Source organism: Vipera berus, assembly GCF_964194415.1.
Source record: "Vipera berus genome assembly, chromosome: 4".
In the NCBI taxonomy this organism is placed as follows: Eukaryota; Metazoa; Chordata; class Lepidosauria; order Squamata; family Viperidae; genus Vipera; species Vipera berus.
Genome location: NC_138206.1, coordinates 43,560,528 through 43,585,122, shown reverse-complemented (window position 1 = coordinate 43,585,122; position 24,595 = coordinate 43,560,528).

Sequence of the window (24,595 nt, the reverse complement as noted above, 5' to 3'; positions counted from 1 at the left end):
TTTGTCGTGATCTACTTGGACGACATCCTGATTTACTCCCCGTCGCGTGAGGTGCACCATCAGCATCTACATCAGGTCCTGCAGCGACTCCGAGAACATCGGCTGTTTGCCAAGTTGGAGAAGTGCCAGTTCTACCGGGTGACCATCGATTTCCTGGGTCACCGCATTTCTCCTGAGGGCATCGCCATGGAGCCGAGTAAGGTTGAGTCTTTGCAGAGTTGGCAACCCCCGCGTCGCGTGAAGGATGTTCAGCGACTTCTTGGATTTGCCAACTATTACCGAACTTTCATCCCTGGGTTTGCTGCCTTGACAGCCCCCCTCACCCGGCTCCTGCAGAAGAAGACTCGGTTCCAGTGGAACGCATCAGAACAACAGGCTTTCCAGGCTTTGAAGGAAGCCTTCATGAAGGAGCCCATCTTGAAGCATCCTGACCCGCAACGGCCGTTTGTCGTGGAGGCGGATGCCTCCGACATTGCCATTGGGGCAGTGTTACTCCAGGCCACGACGCCCAGCGGTACCCTTTTCCCTTGCGCGAAAACTGAACCCTTCGGAGCGAAAACTGAACCCTTCGGAGCGCAATTATACGATCTGGGAGAAGGAGCTGCTGGCCATCAAAGCGGCGTTCGAGGCCTGGAGGCATCATCTGGAGGGAGCGCGGCATCAAATCGAGGTCCGGACGGACCATAAGAATCTGGAAAGCCTGCAGACCGCTCGGAATTTGAACCAACGCCAGATCCGGTGGTCTCTTTTCTTTGCGAGGTTTGACTTCCGGGTTCGGTACATACCAAGCGGGCACAATCAAAGAGCGGATGCTCTGTCCAGGAAGCCCGAATATTCCCGAGTGGAAGACAAGCTTCTGCCCAGGACAGTGATCCCCGTCGAGTCTTTTGCTGCGGTACGGGAGCCAGTTGATATACGGGCTCGGATCCGGGAGGCACAGCAGCAGGAGGTGTGGGTGGCTCAGCGGAAGGAGGATGTGGGGCCAGATTCTCCTTGGACAGTCACGGATGGACTCTTGTATTATCGTGACCGGCTCTATGTTCCGGGAGGGCCACTCAGGGGACTCATCCTCAGCCAGTGTCACGATAACCCGGCGGCGGGGCATTTTGGCCTGTTCAAGACCATGAACCTGGTCTCCCGTACCTTCTGGTGGCCCCGAGTCTGACACGACGTCCAGTCCTATGTCACCTCCTGCATCCCATGCAGGCAGGCCAAGTCAGCGACAGGGGCCCCGCCTGGATTACTGCAGCCCTTGCCAACACCCAAAAGACCCTGGGGGGCTGTGTCCATGGACTTTCTGACGGATTTACCCCCATCCTCTGGTTTCACGACAGTGTTTGTGGTGGTGGACATGCTGACCAAGATGGCGCACTTCATCCCCTGTCGCGGCTTACCGTCAGCCCGCGCCACTAGTCGTATGTTCATTCAGCAGGTGTATCGGCTGCACGGCCTCCCTGATAGAGTCGTCTCCGATAGGGGGGCCCAGTTTACAGCCCGCTTCTGGCAGGAGTTGATGCATGCGTTGGATATCAAGATTTGCCTCTCGTCCGCGCATCATCCTCAAACTGACGGGGGAACCGAGAAGGTCATCGGTATCCTGGAACAATATCTGCGCTGCTACGTCAATCTGCAGCAGAACAATTGGGTGGACTATCTGGCCATAGCTGAGTTTGCATTTAACAATTCGCAGCACACCTCCACACAGATGACACCGTTCTTGGCCAATGTCGGTTATCACCCCCGGTTTTTCCCCCTTTCTCCCGTGGACTCACCGGAGCCGGCAGCGAACGACTTCATGGCAGAGTTACAGGCGATCCATCGATTGGTGCGACGTCAGTTAGAGTGTCGGGCCTCGGGAGCCCGACACTCGAAGGGGGGCCCCTCCACCCCCCCGGCGCACCCTGCCTTCCTCCCGCCGACCTCACCAGGCTCCATGGCGGCTCGGAAGGCTCTGGGACCCGCGCCGCCACTCCCGCCACCTCCGGACGCGCCGCGGCTGCTGACCTCGCCCGGCGGCGCGTTTGCGCAAGGTTCCCCGGCCTGCGGCTTGCCCGGTGGAGGCTCGGGTCGGCTTAGCGTCTCAGCGGCCTGGGAGGCTTCGAGAGCTTCGGCCTCGCAGCGGACTGCTTCAGAGACTCCGCCGTTGTGGCTGTCTCCTCTGGCCGACGCCATGCCTGCGCAGGACTGTGTGGTTCAGGAGCTGGCGACGCCATTAGGGGATGGGTCCCTCCCCGCTGCGGTGACCGGGTGGCTGGGGGCCTCGGGCGTGGATGGCGAGAGGGGGGTTCGGAGTTGGGCGCGGCAGGGAGTGGGTGAGGGGGAGGTGCACGGTGGCGGCAACACATGGGAGGGGGCTTACCTGCCTGGGTGACGGGCGAAAGGCCTTGTAGGGGAGGGGTGGGGAAGTTATAGAAAGTGGGAGGGCGGGGGCGTGTTTGGGTGGAGTATGGGTGGGGTTTTTGGGTGTGTATATAATAGCGTTGGCTGCAGGTAGCGGCCAACGCTGGCTTTGTTTCTTGTTGCGGCTGTTGCCCTGAAGAATAAAGTGCTTCTAGACCGCAGCGGAAGTCTCTCGTTCCTGTGTTCGGCACCTGCCCTGCTTGTTGCAGGACGAGGTTTGACATAGAGAAGGCCAAGGCCGATTACAAAAGGTTTGCTGATCGGTCAAGACGGGATACGCCTCCACTATCGGTGGGGGATCGGGTCTGGTTGTCCACCAGGAACCTACCGTCAACACGGCCGGTGAGAAAGTTAGATCACCAATATTTAGGACCGTTCCCAGTCGAGGCTGTCATCAATCCGGTCGCCTATCGCTTAACTCTGCCACGTTCCCTGCGCGTGCACCCAGTCTTTCATCGGTCTCTGTTGGTCCCCGAGCAACCGGCTTGTCCACTCCGCCGGGCGGAACCTCCCCCATCAGGACCTCATGATGGAGGCAGCACCCCCGAGTACGAGGTCGCCAGCATCAGGGATTCCCGTTGGCTGAAAGGTCGTTTCCAGTACCTGATTGAGTGGAAAGGTTACAGACCAGAGGACTTCACCTGGGAAGACGCGACCGCCGTTCATGCCCCTGCGTTGGTGACTGCTTTTCATGAACAATTCCCATCCCGACCGCATCCGGATCGGCAGCCCCGGGGGAAGGGCCCTGCGGTGCGGGATAGTGTTGTGATTCAGGGTCAGCCTGTGGGTTCGGCAGCTGGGTCGGATGACTCGGATGTCTCAGACGAGGGGGAGGAGGGGGGTGTTGAAGAAGAACTTGCTGATGATGGCTTGGAGGCTCCGCAGAGCCCCCAGCCAGGCCCCTCTTACTTGGTGGAGACCCAGCTGTGCGAGCCCGACAGTGTGGATGAAGATGACCCACAGCTGGCCCTGTTCAAGGACGCCCGACGCAGGAGGCAGTCAAGTAGGAGCAAGCAGAGAAAGGCTGTGGGACTTCTCGGAAGGAGGCAAAGAGAGGCCACGCCCTGAACTCTTATAAAGGGAGTGTTTGGGGAAGGACTGGTTTGCTGAAAGCAACCGCTCTGATAGAGGATCAAAGCTCCGGTATCTTGTTTCATGTTTTGTTGTTTGTTTGTGTAATAAATTTTGCAGACGAATTCCAGCCTCTGCCGTTTGTACAGGGGTTGCCTTTCTGCAAGGCCGGTAGCAGGCTGGTACAGAACAATTCGCCTGGTGCACCAGTTGCGACCCTATTTGGACCGAGATGCCCTATGCACAGTCACTCATGCGCTCGTTACCTCCCGGTTAGACTACTGCAACGCTCTCTACATGGGGCTGCCCTTGAGGACCACTTGAAGGCTTCAGCTGGTGCAAAATGCAGCTGCGCGAGTAGTAATGGGAGTTTCCCGATACCCTCATGTAACATCTCTTCTCCGCAAGCTGCATTAGCTTCCAATTCTCCTCCGGGTGAGATTCAAGGTGCTGGTGATGACCTATAAAGCCCTAAATGGCATGGGTCTGGATTATCTCAGGGAGCACCTGCTGCCAGCATCAGCCTCCCAGCGTCCTGTGTGCTCCCACAGGGAGGGCCTCCTTAGGGTTCCGCCGGTTAGGGAATGCCGATGGATGGTTCCAAGGGGGAGGGCATTCTCTGTGGGCGCGCCTGCCCTATGGAATGAACTGCCGGTAGAACTTCAGACTGCCCCAGACCTTTGCTCGTTTCGCCGGGACCTTAAAACTTGGTTGTTTGATCTTGCTGGCCTGGACTGAGGGAATTTTAATTTTAATTTTAATTTTAATTTTAATTTTAATTTTAATTTTAATAATTTTAATTTTAATTAATTTTAATTTTAATTTTAATTTTAATTTTAATTTTAATTTTAATTTTAATTTTAATTTTAATTATTTTAATTTTAATTATTTTAATTTTAATTATTTTAATTTTAATTTTAATTATTTTAATTTTAATTATTTTAATTTTAATTTGTTTAATTGTGGGCTAGTCTTATTTAATTCTATTTTAAAGTGTACTTATTTGTATTGTTTTAACTCACCCTGTAAACCGCCCTGAGTCCTTCGGGAATAGGGCGGTATATAAAATCAATAAAATAAAATAAATAAATAAATAAATAAAGCCCAATTGAACTGAAGTAAGTTCCAATTCATTAATTCTTCATAGCAATAGTAGAAAGACTGAACCCAAATATTACAGATGACTTTCCAAATTACAACCTCCAGTAGAGCTGTACTGTATTGAAATCCATGTTGAAGAATAACCAGTTGTATGTACAATGTAACATAGATATTACTTATTTGAAGATATGGTTGCTAGCATCTTAACTACATTAGACTTTCATATTTATTTCATAGGGAATTTTTAGTTTGAGTTACTTCACTTAATTCAATCAAAACTATGAAACTACATATCTTTTACACCTTCAGTTATATACTTGAACATATGCTTCAACCAGCATCTTATTTTAGAATTACTATCAAGTGTGCTATGGTTCAAGCCAGGCAACATTTCCTGCCAAATTCTACCAGATGGAACTGTACGAAAACTGATAACCAGAAAGTCTTAGGATAGAAGCTTCTTGAAATTAAGTAGTGATTGAATTTTCTTCCATCAATACTTAATTTCAAAAAGAAAGGGATATAATGTCTGATAACATGCAGTTATTTCCTGCCTGCATACCCTTATAATTCAATAATCACGTGAATAGGACATACAGAAATTATGAGTAGAAGTTTAATTAGCATTGCTAATCTAAGGGAAAGATCCATTAATGTGCAGATCTTCTTTTATATCAAATTCACATCTCTGAAATCTGCAGATCACAGCCAGTGAGTATGACTCCAATTCCTAATGTATATACTTTATATCTGAATGGACAGAAAGTGAAAAAGAAGCTAGTTCTGGAGCAAATACAAGTGATATATTTGGGTTAAGGAGCTACAAAGAAGCATTTTATAACTGCCTGTCCCTTTGTGCCCTGAAACAGCTTTTAGCTTTTAAATACAAAGCACTGCACAGCACCATTATGTATAGTAATAGTTTATAGAGTCGTAGTCTATACGTACTTTGTATGTACATACTCACCCCAAAACAATCCTATTCACATTGATGCTGTGTTTTAATGATCTTCATACTAATCTTTTAAAAGAAAAGGTGGAAAAAGGCATACAAATGGCAACACTCTGCATGTTCTGAAATATTTTTGGTAAATATTTTACCAAAGTAAAATATGGCAGAGGAATATTGCAGTTCAATTTAGACATAGAATACAAACCTGGAAATATCTTCGGACTAAGTCAGTTTTATAATGAGCTGAGGACAGCTTTTTCTTTTTCTTTCTGTAACTTTGCTGTTAGTAATTGTTATGTATTGTTAATCCAGTTCTTCTGCATCTTGTTTATTTTGCTGCAAGATATTCTAGCATAAAATAGAAATATACTCTATGCATTTCTTCTTATAAATTTATAAACACCAACTGACATACAAATAAACTGAAAACACTGAAAAAATTGTCAGTTATCATTACACTACAATTGTTGGCCAAATCTCTACTGGTGCATCCAGAGTTAAATCAATATCTGTTATATCAATAATATTGATTTTCAACAAATACTGCATGTATCTGGGTAGTTTTCCAAGCCATATAAACATAAGACAAAGGGATAGGTTAAGATAAAGCAAGGCAAGAATCCCCATCGATGAGAACAGAGATTGGCTCTTGAAATCACAAGCACATTACCATTTTTGAAGCTGCATTCTCTAAGTTGAAATTGCATTAACATAAAACTGGTACAGGGATAAGTCTCAAAATCCCTAGCTATGATATTGTGCAATCACTAGTGAGTTGTTAGGACTACATTGTTGCCTGAAATACCCCTTTGATTATAATTTAATCCTTACCAATAATTGAATTGATGAGAGGATTTTGGTCTTATCTTGGAATCTAAACTTTCCTGAGGTCTTTGTAGAAAAAAAAACCCCACCCAGAAAAAAACATAACTTCATTGCAAACCAATTTAATAACAATTGAGAAATATATTTAAAAACATTGGTGGGGAACTGCTCTATTTTTCTTCTTCTTTTTTCCCCAATTACACTGCATACATAGTTAGGAGCGATACATAACCATGAAAGAAGTAGGTACATTAAGGTAAAGGTTCCCCCGCACATGCGTGCTAGTCGTTTCCGACTCTAGGGGCCGGTGCTCATCTCCGTTTCAAAGCCGAAGAGCCAGCGCTTGTCTGAGGATGTCTCTGTGGTCATGTGGCCGGCATGACTAGATGCCAAAGGCGCACGGAACGCTGTTACCTTCCCACCGTAGTGGTCCCTATTTTTCTACTTGCATTTTTACGTGCTTTCGAACTGCTAGGTTGGCAGAAGCTGGGACAAGTAACAGGCGCTCACTCTGTTACGCGGCACTCGGGATTCGACCGGCCAAACTGCCAACCTTCTGATCGACAAGCTCAGCGTCCTAACCCACTGAGCCACTGCGTCCCTATTGTAGGTACATTATATACAGTCAAATCCACTCTCTTGTAAAACAGATTTATCAAGCTAAAAAGTTAACTAAAATTTAAATAAACTTATCCTCAATTCCTTTTAGTTCTAGCTACTGAAGAAGACGTAGTCTTTGTTGGATGTTATCTAAATCATCTTTTTGGGTAAGGTACTTAAAGCAGGTTCTTTCCATTTTTATTATATCTACAGTATGTCCACTGAAACCTTTCTTGCCTTCTGATCCTTTGTTTTCTAGCCTACCAATTGCCTGATGAGAATGCACCTGCTTTTATGTGAAGAAAGGACAGAATCAGTAATGGACAGAAGAAAGTAGTACAGAAGGATAAAATGGGCCTAGCCAGCCCTTTTCATGTTTAACTATTGTTGCAGAAGTGTCTCTCTCTCTCAATGCATTAAACATTGAGGGAGGTGAGAATCATGCTCCACTATTCTAACAGGAGTTAAAAAATAATTTAAATGATACTGAATGCTGCACATTCCCTCCAGTTGCGTGACTGGACCGAGCAGGAACAGATGACATGACAGTGGGTCAGTAACTCAGCTTTATTGTGGTTGAAGCAGACTGAAACCTCCACAGCTCAACGCCCTTTAAATACTGTTGCCGGCAGGCAGGCGGCCAATCGACTGCGCTGAAAAGTCCCGCCGGAACTGCCTGACCAATGAAGGCGGGGGTCGATGCCACCTGTTGTTGCCAGGTGTTGACACAGCTTTTGCCGGGGCTGAGCTGTCACTTAACAATTAACATTATGTATATAACACATTCCCTCATTTGTTTTTTTAAAAAAAAAAACCTTTATTATACACTCATAAAATTGCAAGATTTAGACACCTATAGAAGCATACATTATACAAATCGTAAAGAATGAAACTTCTGGTGTCCGTTCCAATTGTAAAAAGTGTCCCATACTGTTTCCAGATTTCAATAAGAAGGAAAGAAGGAAAAATAAATCTAAGAGATCAGATCTATAGAGACAGAGATAGAGCAAGAGAGAAATAGAGATAGAGCAAGAGAGAAGTAGAGATAGAGTAAGAGAGAAATAGAAAGAGAGAGATGATAGAGATAGAGACATATAGAAATAGAGATAGAGATACAGATAGATAAAAATAAGAGAGAGAGAGAGAGAGAGAGAGACAGAGAGAGACAGAGAGAGAGAGAGACAGAGACAGAGAGAGAGAGAGAGAGAGAGAGAGAGAGAGAGAGAGAGAGAGAGACAGAGAGACAGAGAGACAGAGAGACAGAGAGAGACAGAGAGAGACAGAGAGAGACAGAGAGAGAGAGAGATCTTTCTCAAACTCTATGTTTGGAGAGTTGAACAGAAGTACATTGCCCTGAGAAATATATTTTCATTTTCATACACTCGTTTTCTGGAGCACAGCATTATAATATACACTAACAGCAAATCCGTCAATCCTTTTCTTGCTTACCAATGCAAATTTTAAACATGACCTTGGCATGCCTGTACTAAATTAACAGTAGGCAAATGATGCAGGGGAGAGAGGTTTATACTGTGAAAATATAATATAAACCCGATAGGGAAAATAATCCTATTACTGGACTCTGCCTATCCTGTTTGAATAAAACTGTCTGAAATAAATGTATGGTTAAAAATGAAACTGTAAACAAGTATTGAGATATATTTCCCATAGTAAATTAAAACTGCAAGCTGTCAACTTTGAAAATGAACATAGCTGTAGCCATTTTCCCTATTCATTTTTGGTTGACACATAGAAAGGTGGGAGGGGGTATTCCCAGGTGCTGGGCTAGTCAAAATATTCTGTTATTTGGTGGGAACCAAGGTCATTGGCTGCTCCCAAGACTGCAGGCTGGGCATTTCATGAAAAGCCCGCCAAGAAAATGTATTGGGGAATGTAGTTGCTTTCAAACCTTTAGGGGTGGGATTTCTTAACTTTGTATTGGTGAATTGTTACGTGTGTCTTCAGACTTGGTTTCACTTTTGACATGCAGATACTTTGTAACTAAAAAACATGTTCTTTGAGGAATTTCCAAGCCTCTGATTCTGCTTTGTCTCTGTCTGTCAGAGCCTTACAGTTGTCAAGGCATTTGTATCCCTCTGTAAGTGAGAATGCTTCTGTTTGGATAATAAATATCTGATTAATTAAGCAAATCTATAGAATTAATTCACTAAGTTTGGAACCTAATAGGATTAGAATTGTACCTCAAAGAGCTAATTCTATGGGGATAATAGCAGCTACCTGGGTCCCACAGAAAGGGCGTGTCTCATACTGGAGGTAAAAAGATTATTTTTATATATGCATAGAGAGCATAGCAAGGAGCCATGATAATGAATTGGTTAACACACCTAGCTAAAAACCATAAGACTGACTTCTAGTATCACCTTTGACATAAAATCAACTGGGTGACCTTGGAACAGGCAGTCTCGGAGGGCTAGAAAGCAGACAGTGGCAAACCACTTCTGAAATCTTGCTAAAAAAATTGCAGTGACTTTTCCAGGCAATTGTCAGGAATCAATATTTACAAGAAGGAGGGAAGGAAGGAAGGAAGGAAGGAAGGAAGGAAGGAAGGAAGGAAGGAAGGAAGGAAGGAAGGAAGGAAGGAGAAGGAAAAGAAAAACATAGATAGTTGATGTTTGTCCTTTTCTTTCTTTGTCTAGTCAAGCAAAAGGAATCAGAATTTGTCTAAGGACCTTGACTGGTACATTGAAGAAAATGAAAATTTTAAACTGTTGATATGATAAGTTATCATATAACCAGTTTAGTCAACAAGAAAGAAAGTTTGCCTCTATAAAAAAAATCTAACATTGCCTAATATAGATTGAACTTTTTAAAATAAAAGATGGAACCAATTATTTTCTGCTCCTTTCATTTTGAAAAGTAAGTATAGTTCCCATTCACTATGTGGCTACCATCTGGCAATGGATTTCAATAGGTATTTTATTTAAAGTAAAATATGTAGGAAATTTTAATAGATTAGGGATATATGCCAATTATGAACAGTTAAACAAAATGAAACTATCCTTATTCTTTATATAAAAGAAATATGACAAAAACTTGTAAATTTTGATATTATAAAAGGAAATAAAATTGACGTTTTTCTAGTAACATTTTTACTGTCTTAAGTGTAATGGAGTCCTTTCATTTCTATAGGACGCTAAGAGGAATCTGAATGTCAAATCAGCTTTTCATAAAATAAAAAAATTACAAAGCCAATAACATGTATTATATATAGAGAAGAAAAGATTAGGAATTTGAATTAAAATGGATTCTGTGCCATAAGTTGACTGGACTCATTAACGTGTAGGTTGTTAGCCAAATTTATTAGATATGTTACAGATACCTAAAGCAAAGCTATGTTTCTGATAATTTTCCCCTCTAGAAAATCCATTCAAACTGCTTGCTTTAAGGATCCTTACATTTATACTATGATATTCTAACCGAAGAAGAAGCCATAACCAGCAACATGGGCTTAACTCTACAGAGTCAGGCAATCTATAGACATAAGCAATCTAACTTATCAGATGTCTTATCATCAAATATGTAGTTTTTTTAGTTTGTTTGCTCTTGAAGAAAAATCCTAATTTTCTTGGTGGCTTTTCTTGCTTGCATTCCGTGCGCCTTTGGCATCTAGTCATGCCAGCCACATGACCACGGAGATGTCCTCGGACAAGCGCTGGCTCTTTGGCTTTGAAACGGAGATGAGTACCGGCCCCTAGAGTCGGAAACGACTAGCACGCATGTGCGGGGGAACCTTTACCTTTACTATATACAATTAAGTGTACAATCACAAGGATACAAAACATGATACCATAAAGATAAGCCACAGACAAAGGAAGCCAAGTATACTTGTAAATAATCAGGAGTTTTAATAAAAATTCTTAGGAAAGCAGCTACCAGACTTTTAAGGGATGCGGTGGTTCAGTGGGATAGGACGCTGAGCTTGTCGATCAGAAGGTCGGCAGTTTGGCAGGTCGAATCCCGAGTGCCGTGTAACAGAGTGAGCGCCTGTTACTTGTCCCAGCTTCTGCCAACCTAGCAGTTAGAAAGCACATAAAAATGCAAGTAGAAAAATACAGACCACTACGGTGGGAAGGTAAAAGCATTCCGTGCACCTTTGGTGTCCAGTCATGCCGGCCACATGACCACGGAGACGTCCTCGGACAAGCGCTGGCTCTTCGGCTTTAAAACGGAGTTGAGCACCGGGCCCTAGAGCTGGAAATGACTAGCACGCATGTGCGGGGGAACCTTTACCTTTATCTTTTACCTTTACCAGACTTTTCTGATTTATTTTTCACCACAGACAAATATGCTTTCTTCCTGCAAGGATAGCAATAGCAATAGTACTAAGACTTATATACCACTTCACAGTGCTTTATAGCCCTCTCTAAGCAGTTTACAGAATCTCTAAGCAGTTTACAGCATGTTTTCCCCAACAATCTGAGTCATCATTTTAACAATCTCAGAAGGATGGAAGGCTGAGTCAATCGTGTGGTGGTCAGAATCAAACTGCTGGCAGTCAACAGAGTTAGCCTGCAATACTGCATTCTAATCACTGCACCACCATTTTTATACAATTACATACTGATGGATATGCACTGCAGGGAAAAAAATGGTTCAAATAATAAGTTGCTGGCACTGATCTTTTTTTTAAAAGGAAAATATAAATTAGATGTGTAACAGAGAAGTGGATGATGAATTTGCTGAAAATTGTATTATAAAATAAGAAAACAAGGATTTCCTTTAATTTTTAAAAATGTATTATTTTAAACTTGGCATAGATAAGTAGAAGAATAAGACAATTCAGTGGGATGTGTAGCCTATTACTGTGTTTCCTCCATAGCATAGCTGAAATAAACAGCAGAAGTTTTATTATCACATCACACTTACTCCTACAGAATATGTAATCAACACCTGTAAATGCAAGCAGACTGGATTCTCACCCTACCTCTCAGAAGTAACATTGACATTCTTTTTTTAAAGTAAAAGGGCTTCATAATTAGATATTTTGTTGTTTATTAAAAAGTATAAGCAATTCACCTTTCAGTTGTAGAAAAATGAAAAGAAATATAAATTGGATTTAAGATATTTGAGAAATTCAGTATATATATGCCAACATAAATATTTATCAGATGCTGGCAACTTAGCTATCAATCAAATTTTGCAGTTCTCCAACTAAAGCAATGCTATACTTTAAGGACACATATTTTTGTTCAACTTTTCATTCTCATTCAATTTTGCATCCCCCCCCTCTTGATGGGTGGGTGGCATTCTTATATTTATCTTTACTTATAATCAGTGCTTTTTTTCTAAAAAAAGGTGCCATAACTCTCATCTTGGCAGGAGGCGGGGTGGGTGGGGGGGCAGTGCTGCTGCAGTCACAGGTGCGAAGGGTGTTGGCAGCGGACTCCCCTCCCTGGGGCCGGAGCCAGTGCAGCTGGTGCTGTGGGAGCAGCAGAGCCCACTCTATATGGCGGGGCTGTGCAATGCGGGCAGCGGAGGCGGTGCGGGCCAGGCGATGTTTTAATCTTATGATTTTAAAAATATATATTTTCTATTGTAAGTTTCCCCAAACCTCGCCAGGTGGATTGCATACAAATATTATATAATTGGTAAATAAAGGTAGAACATATGTTAAATATACATCAAATGATAGTATGCTTCCCTACAAAGTCAATTCTTGCTCAATGACAGACCAAGGAGTTAACTCGGAAAGGCAAGAGGAAAATCTAGAAGAGGTCTGTGCAGCTCTTCAACATCTTCATCAATGATTTGGATGAGGGGATAGATGGGGAACTCATCAAATTTGCAGACAACACCAAGCTGGCAGGAATAGCCAATACTGCAGAAGATAGGCTTAAGATACAGGAGGATCTGGACAGACTCGAACACTGGGCGCTATCTAACAAAATGAAATTCAATGGTGAAAAAAGTAAGGTTCTACATTTAGGCAGGAAAAATCAAATGCACAGGTATAGTATAGGTGGTACCTTGCTCAATAGTAGTAACTGTGAGAGGGATCTCAGAGTCCTAGTAGACAATCACTTAAATATGAGCCAGCAGTGTGCTGCAGCTGCCAAAAAAGCCAACACAGTGCTAGGCTGCATTAACAGAGGGATAGAATCAAGATCAAGTGAAGTTCTAATACCACTTGACAATGCTTTGGTAAGGCCACACATGGAATACTGCATCCAGTTTTGGTCACCATGATGTAAAAAAGATGTCGAGACTCTAGAAAGGGTACAGAGAAGAGCAACAAAGATGATTGGGGGACTGGAGGCTAAAACATATAGGGAACGGTTGCTGGAATTGGGTATGTGTAGTTTAATGAAGAGAAGAGTGAGGGGTGACATGATAGCAGTGTTCCAATATCTCAGGGGCTGCCACAAAGAAGAGGGTGGCAAGCTATTCTCCAAAGCACCTGAAAGCAGGACAAGAAGCAACGGATGGAAACTAGTCAAGGAGAGAAGCAACCTAGAACTAAGGAGAAACTTCCTGACAGTTAGAACAATTAACCAGTGGAACAACTTGCCTCCAGAGGTGGTGAATGCTCCAACACTGGAGGTTTTTAAGAAGGGATTGGCCAGCCATTTGTCTGAAATGGTATAGGGTTTCCTGCCTTAGCAGGGGGTTGGACTAGATGACCTCCAAGGTACCTTCCAACTTCTTCTTCTTCTTCTTCTTCTTCTTCTTCTTCTTCTTCTTCTTCTTCTTCTTCTTCTTCTTCTTCTTCTTCTTCTTCTTCTTCTTCTTCTTCTTCTTCTTCTTCTTCTTCTTCTTCTTCTTCTTCATCATCATCATCATCATCATCATCATCATTATTATTATTATTATTATTATTATTATTATTATTATTATTATTATTTTCTTGTAGAAAGGAAAGGCTCACACTAATAAATTAAAAATCTTTGTGGTCTGCAAAGGAATGCTGGTGGGCTAATCAATGATTTGGTGATTAGAAGAGCATCTACAGTGTTGGAGCTTGTGGTCATGGTAAGCCATGGAGGCACTAGGCAACATGACTTTCAGGGCAGTGGTGGTGATTTTATTACTTTTAAAAAAAGTCTGTGCTCTGTCCAAGGGTGCTTGGTAGGCTGCATGTACAGGCCTGGTGTAGAATTTATTTTGGAGCATTCAACTATCTAGAGCAGGCATGTCAAACTTATTTTGTTTAAGGCAACTTTTTATAAAATAATTGCCATTAATTTGTATTAATAAAATAATTTAAATCAATTTTTCACTTGATTTCAAATTAAATGAATGATATTTTTTTTTAGTACAATTGCCAAATGCAATAAACTGGTGTTAGGTATATGTTACTGGAAGGAAAAAGCAATCCCTGTTGCGTTACTGATCCCAGAGAAACATTTGCATGTATCCAGGTATGCCATAGTTATGGATGAGAAATATTGGTTGCAAAGTTGGCATTTCTGGATATATTATTATTATTATTATTATTATTATTATTATTATTATTATTATTATTATTATTATTATTATTATTATTATTGATATTTTGGATTTATTTTTGTTTCTTTGCATGTTTGATATTTTTAAAAAGGCATATGCTACTGACTACGCTTATGCACATATGTAACATGATCACTGCTTGTCCAAAATTTTACTATACAGATAATACCCCCAGAAATTATTTTAGCCTTTTTAATAAATGTTGTTATTGATGTTAAGCTCACCAGGGAAAACATCATATATTGTTATGTATATACTAGGTTAATTATTTAAAGACTGAAGTGCAACATAACTAGATTCTAAATAATCTATTTTTCAAAACACACAACAGTCCAAACAGTAAAAGTAAAGTCCAAATTAAGAATATTTCATTCTTAAGAATTGTTTAGATTCAAAATAGATTTCAAGAGTGTACAAAAGATACTATTTTTTTCTAGAATCAGCTAAATTAGACATATTACATTGAGAAAAATGTTTCTCATTTCTTTCCTGTTACCTTTGATTTCATGGCAGAGATGTTAACATAAGAAAAAGATTATTTTGTTATCTAATTTTACCTTCCAAAAGACAGAAGCAGATGAAAAATGTGAGGCTCTTTCCTGTTGGCTTTTCTGAATCAGCTGTTTTAGATTCTAAAAGTTTAATTCCTAAAGAAGTAATCCTGTAAATAATTTTAATGTCCTCCTCTAGGGCAGCCTTTTTTATGACTCAAGGACTTCAACTCCCAGAATTCCTGAGCCAGCATGGCTCAGCTTGGAAACCTCTCCCTTTCCCCTCAGCATGGCTGGCTCAGGATTTCTGGGAGTTGAAGTCTACGAGTCATAAAAAAGAGCCAAGATTGCTAGCCCTGCAATAGGCTTAGGAAAACCAATAAGGGAGCTGGGTTGTTTGTTTGTTTTTTGTTTTTTTGTTTTAAAAAAAAGGTGGTGGAACGCCGTTCTGAGCGTTCGATGAGAAAAAAAAAGCCCTGCTTATAATATATGTAGGATGGATGGGAGGCTGCTTCATATTCAATTGCTTTTCTATTCATTTTAGTTTTTCCATACATCAATTAAATTCCATCCTGCAGACCTTTTCCCATGGAACATTTTTGGATAAAAAAACTACAAGCAGCCATGGAGGATGCAATATGAGGGCAAGATATGCTAGAGGGGAAAAAAGCAACTACTTATTTTCTCAAGTATCCAACAGTTTTACTAGGAAAACAAAAGCCTCTTTTGATGAAGTTTTTTTTTAAAAAAATGGAAGGCAGATTTTGCAACAGGATTTATTTAACAATTCTACTCTTAATTTTTTTGGGGGGATGTATTGAAACAAAAAAAAAATAAGAGATGTTATATTTAAATGTCACTAGGAAAAATATTTGTCCAAATATTTCTTAAAATATGGATTGAAATGGTTTGCAATATTTCTTGAGAAATGTTTGAAGAGCACACAGACACACACATATACAGAGACATACACAAATAGACAGCAGAATGGAATTATAGATAACATGAAAAAATGGGGTGGATGGAAAATTTTAAAATGTTTGTTGTCCCTAATTTGTCTCCCTCCAATATAATCTCCTATGAACTGGATTTACATTTTCTAACAATTTCTAATTTTCTTAGAAAATGTAAATTACTACCATAGTTACCTCTATTTTGCATTTCTCTGTTCTTATATAAAGCACTGTTTTGGAGGCTGACTTTAAATCATTCAGAACCACAGTTGGTGCAGCATGGTAGGATTTCAGACAATGTTGTTTGGCATGGAGAGGTCACTCCAGAGTACATTTCTCTTTCCCCTTTCACTCAGCATCTACATGAATGATGTGCAAGCTGAGGGTCTTGCTGCACTGACACTTTGCTTGACGAGCACCTAGCACTTATGTCCAGGAAGGCAAAGTTTTTCATGTGATGCATCCCTTGTAACTTTTCCTAAGTCAGGAGGTCCTTCAGACATCATTCCTACCCTAGCCACCATCTCTATATGGGGCTGCAGTAGTGCTAGCTGTTGTCATTATTATTTTACATTTATTATTATGTAGATTCTGGACAGCTTACAGATACAAAAGCATACAATTCCACAGAAATCCTGGTCTCAAACAATCATGACAATAACAAACCAGACCAGAAACCTACAACCCAAGGCCTCAGGCCAAAGCCAACTTATTCAGGGCTTATCAGAAGTTCAAAAGGGCTCTTGGGGATGCTGTTCCAGAGGGTAGGAGTTACAACAGAGAAGACATTTTTCTCCAGTTCTGTAAGATAACAATGTTTAACAGAAGAGATCTACAGTATATTCATTCTACTGAGTGGGCAGTTGGAGATAGGGAGTCCTTATACTCTGGGCCCTGGGGCTTTACCATGAACTGCCCATTGCTGTTCACATTGCTGTATTCTAGATGATCTTCAAGAGCAGCCCCATATACAGTGCATATATATATATATATATATATATATATATATATATATATATATATATATATATATATATATATACCCTTAACTGTAATGAATGTAGGCATTCCAAGTCCTCATATTATTATAATTGTATAAACCATGTGATGTGAACAGGTATGCCAGGTATACCCTTCCATTCATACGTCCTCATCACTTTATGTTAGTGAGGCAGCCTGTTATAAAGGTTAAAGGCACATGTAGAAACCAGGATACTTGTAGTTTTAGTCCCTTATATGCAAATACAACTGGGTGATCATACGCTAATCACTCTGTCACATCCATAAAAAACGGCAATGTCAAAGCTTTCCAAAATATTGCTAAGAAAATTTTATCTTACTGGGTCCAGGTAATAGCCTGGAATCAAGATTGCCCTGCCTGACCGTCATGTCCTTGCAGGTCCAGAAAATCTCCATGTCAATAAGACTAATGTTGCAATTAACTGTTCAGTTTTATTCTCCTCATATAGTCTTAGAGGTGATAGGTTTTAAAATTCCCAAATACATTTCTCAGATTTCCACAGGCAGAACTTTTAAGCAATTGGTATACTTGTCACATATGATATTTTCTTTCATTAGTCCATCAATCCTAGCAGCAAAAGAAGAGAGATGCTTATTTTTTAAGATTGAAGTCTCTTCTAGAGTATTTTCAGTTTGTGGGACTTCTTGAAGGAAATTAGAAAACTCTGACTTCTCTAAAACGTAAAGGTTCCCCCGCACATGCGTGCTAGTCGTTTCCGACTCTAGGGGCCGGTGCTCATCTCCGTTTCAAAGCCGAAGAGCCAGCGCTTGTCCGAGGACGTCTCCATGGTCATGTGGCCGGCATGACTAGATGCCAAAGGCACACGGAACGCTGTTACCTTCCCACCCTAGTGGTCCCTATTTTTCTACTTGCATTTTTACATGCTTTCGAACTGCTAGGTTGGCAGAAGCTGGGACGAGTAACAGGCGCTCACTCTGTTACGCGGCACTCGGGATTTGACCCGCCAAACTGCCGACCTTCTGATCGACAGGCTCAGCGTCCTAACCCACTGAGCCACCGCATCCCTTCTGACTTCTCTAGATATGTGTAATTTACTCTCATATCTGATTTCTAAAGGATTACTTACTAAGAGCTGCTCTTTATATTGAAAATTTCAAAGAATCTCCAAGTCCCAGAAAGAAGTTATGATATTGTGTTTTAGGTTTTTTTGTCTTAAGACTTGGAATTTGAAGAATTTCCATATGTTCCAAATTTAATTCACAACTGAGTTTCTATGATTACATTGTTGGCTGGTAATCCTTATGGACTGAAGTATCATAAGAAAAAAAAACATACTCCCTATCCTCAACCCCCAACCCAAGTAATGACCAAGTAATAACCATTTTCCAGACATGTTTTGAGAAAGCATTATAACATTAATATAGCGACAAAATAATTTATATGTCCTCAGTTATATATCTAAGAGGTGCACAAGAAAGAGGGTAAAAGGAAATTTATGAAGTTATTTAAGGAATGCAGTAATTGTGAATAGACAAAAGCTTCTTCTGAATTTTAATTAAAATTGTGCTCAATACATTAGCAGAAAATTAGTTCATAGACATACATGCACACACTAATACCAGTTCTATTTAAAATCAATTATTCATTTGGAGCAGCAGCAAGGAATAAGATGTCTATGAAAACCACTGTGTCTCACCATTTGTCCTTCCTAGCACATCTGGAGGGGAGTTGGTTAATGGCTCCAAGCAACTGTCTGAGAGGTATTTAGCTGAAGCACAGCTGCAGCAGAATAGCCCTGAGGTTTCAGGTCAAGAAAGCATGCAGCTACAGCCAGTCAGTGATGAGGAAGAGGAATTGCCTTCTGCACCTGATCCAAGAACACAGAGAAAAGGCAGGAGCAGAGAAGGTCAGCCAGATTACTCATGAGGAGAAAGCCTCACCATTCTTGATGGGCTGCACCAGAATCTGGCTATTTAGCACAGCAGAGAGATGGAAGTAATGTTGGGAACAATGTGATCATTTCCTAGCTGTGTTTTTTCTGGTTATTGTGATCCTTGCCTTGTTTTGGATTGATACCGTGCCTTGACTTAGATTGTGCCTTGTAAACTCTGGACTGTTCTTGCCTTCTGAACCCTCTTGTATTGTGGATTTAATTTTGCCTGGTGAGTTTATGTTGATTGGGAAACTTTCAAGTGCCTTGTGGACTTATTGGCCATTACTCTGAGGACTAGCATTAGTTTGCTTGTGGCTGGACTTAATTGGAAGAGTTCTGGGTTTTGGGTGAACGGAGTTGCAAGGGAATATTATTAAATGTGTATGAGTGGGACAGCACAGCCTGACCCACCTCTACATCTGAAGATGCACAGGACAACAGCTAACTCATGAATATAATTTGATTGACAATGTTACAAAAACACTAACAATGTTATTCAGCACACAGCTGAGATGGAAAAGCTATAATTTATCAGATATAGATGAATTACAACTGCTATAATCTCTGAAAGAGATTAGAAGCTTTAAACATTTGGTGAGCTATCTATTATCAGTCCTGCTTTACAAGAACGTTTTGGAACGGGGACAAAAATAAAGACTCTCTCAAGTATGTGTATCTACATACATATGTGGATATGTATGTGTCTAAAACTTCACATCTAACAAAATATTTTCATTCTTTTTTGAAAGTAACTAAACTAACATGGTTCTGGTTGCTACTTTTCACATCCATGAGAATCCATTACTTCAGTTTATTAAATTAGTTATTCATATTTAAATTTATATGATATTGTTGATTTTAGTATCTAAATGAAAACAAAATCAACACCTAATTTGATTCTTTTCTAGAATTCTCTAATATAATATCTAAGTCAGTATCACTGTAATAATATAATAGAAGAGTCAAGCTTCTGTTTCTCTATTTTTAGCTATGTAACTTTTAAGTTACTAATACTTTACAATAAAAATTTTCAAAGATGATCCTGCAACTTTGCTTTCAGATGCAAATCCTGACTAAAGTTATTGCTGTCACTTTCTCTTGAGGGTAAGGCATACTTTCCTTTACAGTTTATCTTGAGAGTATAACAGCTGGTGTTTAGGTCATTCATTTCTCTCAAAGGCTATGATTTATTCACTACTCTGTTACATAGCATTTGGTAACATCACAAGAAATGAAAACTTGAGATCCTCAGGAGTCAGACCAAATTCTATGCCACAAGAATTTTTAAGAGTTAACCCCCCAGGAAGGAAGATTTTGTTATGTGCAACTATGCATTCAGTATTATCCTAAGCTGCTCTCCTTCTAACATTCAGCCATAAAATATCCATTTAATCTCCACCTTTACCAGTAATTTGCAAGAAAATTTACCACCTTGGGCTGTATCGTTATTCTTATTCATTAAGCCCTCAAATGCACTTATTAGTATGCAAGGTTATGTTAGGCTAACCTTCAGAGTTCACAGTCTAAAAGGTTTAAGTACCCATATGAGCTCTCTTCAAGTGAAAAACACCTGATTGCTAAAATAACTGACTTTTAGACATGCATACACAGTCCTAGTCCTCCCATTACACTCCAAGAACCAAGATTAAATTATATTCTGAAAATGAAGAAAAACACAACTTTCCTGCTGAATTGAAGGCTGTCTTTGAATCACCAGAAAACTTTATCAGCATCTTATTTGCTGCTTCCCTGTCAACCCCAATCCTACTTTCCATTCTTAGTTGTAGCCAATGTCTTGTTTTGTCAGTAAGGTGATGAATAACAATCATCAATTATTTTACATTTGCATACCTAGTATTTACTATTGGATAGATTTATAAAAGCTGAAAATATTAAATATTTGTACAAATAAGGAAGTATTTATTTGTTTCACTTTGAAGTCCAGGATGAGATGGAGGCAATCTCGTGTTCCCATGACAACAACACAACAATAACAAAAGTTGCCAAGACGTATCTATACCAAAATAAGATGTAGTTGTGTAATGGCCCCAGCAATTTTCATTAATGGCAGAGGACATTTGAAGTGTCTGAAGCACCTATAGATAGAGAAAGAATAGGATCTCTTTCTTTTGATCTTTCTCAAAATGACTACATATACAATTTTCTTTTTGGCCTATAAATATTAGAGAAAACATGTTTTTCCCTCCACTCTTTTAACACAACTGTTCTATACCCAATATCTATGAATCAAGGTAGGAACAAAAGAATCAAATATACCCTCAGATAGAGACCCAAGTATGGAGCTGATTTTCTCAGTATAATTGAGTAATCATAGTCTGAATTTTGATCCATTTTGAATTTAATGCATAATTTGCCTAGGTGTGAAGTAATTCTGCCCAAACTGAAAATACTCTTGTTTTATATTGGGTGTGAAATGTGTTTATATTACAAGCTATAAGCCATGTTCACATCTTATCACACAGCTTTAAAATATGTTGTATTCTGGGTCAGAATACATATCTATTCTTCAGAATATTTATTTATTTTTTATTTTAATTCCATTTATATCCCACCCTTCTCCGAAGACTCAGGGCGGCTTACAAGCTTAGCAGTAGCCTTCATTCTATGTATATGCCTGCTTATTAGGGCTTTCACACACACCCCAAGCGGCATTATTACAAAGTCAGCTTAATTGCCCCCAACAATCTGGGTCCTTTACTCAACATGTTTCTTCATGGTACAGAATAGATGAGTGATCAACTGGTATCATACTTTCTGTTCTGTTATGACTTTGTACATAAAAGGATTAAAAAAAAGACCACTTCCTTTGGGATTGCATTACTTATTGCACACAGAATAGCTTCCAGTAGATCTGGATAGTTCTGTGCCTTTTTGATAGATAGATTGTTGCCTGTTGTTCATGTCTTTCTTTCCCTGTTTCTTCCTACCTTTTATTCCATTTTTTTACTTATCAATTTTTGATGTTTTCATATGTTTAATGAATAATTATCAGGTTATTTTTTTCTAGCTGAACTGAATAGTGTATGTGCTTGTCTGATAAGAACATAGGGATTGCCTGGAATAAGTAGTAGTAGAAATTGCCCACAGTAATTTTTCCAACACTTACAAACTTCAGCAACACATTTAAACATGTGCACCGTATTATTTGATACATGCTTCCAGAGATTTTTGAGCAGTGTTTTCAATCTTTTTTTAAAAAATATACATTTCTATTATCAGACAAGTATCAAGTCAAGTATGCAACAGCCGTGCTGTAATATCCAGCTCTTAAGAAGCCTAATTCAAAATACATCTTAGGCCATTCAAAGCCAGTGGATATTTTTGGAATTTAGAAAACTATTCCTTTGGTGGTTCTAGACAGTCACAAACCCATCATATATCTAAAGATAAACAAAGCACTAGGTTGCAGTGTCTCACTGTTTTATTGATAAGAATCCTGAAATCTTTGTGGGGCCCAGACAAACTGTTTACAATAAAGGATTTTTTATTTATTTAGCATATGGCACAATAAAGGATATCTCTTATTCATAGATTTGGGTTGGGTGGCATATATACATTATTTTAAACAGTTTGTCTGAGCCCCACATAGACTTCAGGAGTCTTATCAATAAAACAGTGAGACACCACATTCTAGTGCCTTGTTTACCTTTGAAAGCCTTGCTACTCTCTCATCGTTGATTTCTAGACTTAGAATATAGTGACATATCCTGTTGGTACTTACTGTCCATAGGACAAATTGGCAAGGCATTATTAGAGCATTGGCAGCAAGTGGATACAGAAATAACAAATCTTCACAATGCCATGATACAATTAGCATAACAACTTGGATAAGCAAGGAGCATTTTCACAGGTAGCTACATTGCTTTGCTTTCCTGTATGTCTGTTGGAGAAATCTGAAGGGACACTTTCCAACTCTGCTTATTTCTTATCTGCCAGACTTGTCTACTGACCTTGGCAATCTGCCAGGTTAATCTGCTAGTGAGTGATTTGGATAAGAAGGATGGTGTAAGGGATGTAGACCGTGGTCTCGGGAATAGGGAAGGAATGAGCAAATCCATTAAGAAGGCACTTGAGAAAATATCACTCAATCCTGAGAAAGAAGAATTCATGAAAGAAATTGAAAATAACCCTATTTTGACTTTGTTTGGATGTAAAATGGGGCAAAGAAGAACTTTGGCAAGTTTTCAAGCATCTGTTATTCTGCCTAACAACAATACAAAACATTCATGAGATCTCCTGCACTGCCTCTTTCTTGACCTTGCATATTTTGAAATGCTGTCATCTCCTTAAGGTTATGGTAACCAAACTGAGGAAAATATAAGGGATGAGGCCTCAGAAGCGTGAACAATAAAATCCCCCTTTAAAGAAAAAGAAACAGATCGCTTAGAATAGCTGTAGTCCTTAGAGTACATACAGATATTCTCATACATTGAAAATATATATCCTACCATGGGAAAGATCCAGTACTTGCAAATTCAATTATTACAGAAATAAGCAGACTGTGACAGACACATTAACTAGATGGTAACTTGCCTGCATTGTACAAAGTTGGAAAATATTGAGCATTTTCCAGAAAGTCTGGTAAGTGATACTAAATATGATTCAGTGATTGTGGTGCACTTTGACACTAACAGCATGAGAAATGCAGCTGGAGGATATGAAAGCTAAATTCAGGTTATTGTGTAGAATATTGAAATTTAGGACTACCAAGTAATTTTTTCAGGAATGCTAGCTACTCCACGTTCAGGGCCAATTAGACAGGTAGAGCTCTGTAGCTTTAATTCATGGCTGAGGTGGGGTTACCAGCAGAAGGGGTTAGATTTGGAAAGCACTGTGATACCTTTGGAATGACCTATAAAACTAAGAAAGGGAAGGTTGTATTTGAACCAGAAGGCACCAGACAGCTGTCATGTCCAGTCAAAAAAATGGCAGAGCAGTGATTTTGGAGTGATGGAAGTCAACAGATGATAGGATAATTTGGTTAATGAGCAGTCACCCTAGGGCATGACTATATATCTAAGAACAAATACAGTTAATCAAGAAAATTGCAAGGACAAAGGGTAAAGACACATCTCAAAGCCATATTTTTCTGATACTACTAAACTGTTCAGGCTGCTAAGGTCAAAAAAGGCAACAACGACAACAACAAAAATACCCTCCCAAAGGCCATATGTAAATTAGATGAATGTCTTCAATGGGGAATGTGATATCATTAAAATAAAATATTCCAAACTTAACCTATGCATTTAAGGGTTCTAATTGATAATAACTAGAAACAAAGTGAGGGTGATGACACATGCTTTAAATCACTAAAATGGGATTGAAAATAAAATTGCCAATGTAATAATGCTGTTATACAAAATTATGTCTAAAATACAGTTGGAATTCTATATAGCATTCTGTACTTTAATAATATAGAACTAGAAAATGAGCAAAAATGGGACAAGAAAAATATTAGTATTTAAACAACTTCTCCTCTGAAGTAACAAAACAAAACCTAGGAGTCTTTAGCTGTAAAAATAAGATCAGAGGGAGACATAATAAAATGATATACTTGTATTATATCTACTGTACATTCTTCTTAAGTATCCCAGTGGACCAATGTAGTGAGTAGCTAACAATGGGAGGAACCAGGATCTAAGCTTTAAACTGAATGTTCCAATATGGATAATTACAGTAGTGCAAAACTGCAGTCTTTTTCCTGCCCTTATTTTTTTAGAAATTATTGCCTCACTGTGCTGAAATCTTGAAAACTCCTACTCATTTCTATCCTTGTCCTGCTTATTCATTCCGGCGAAA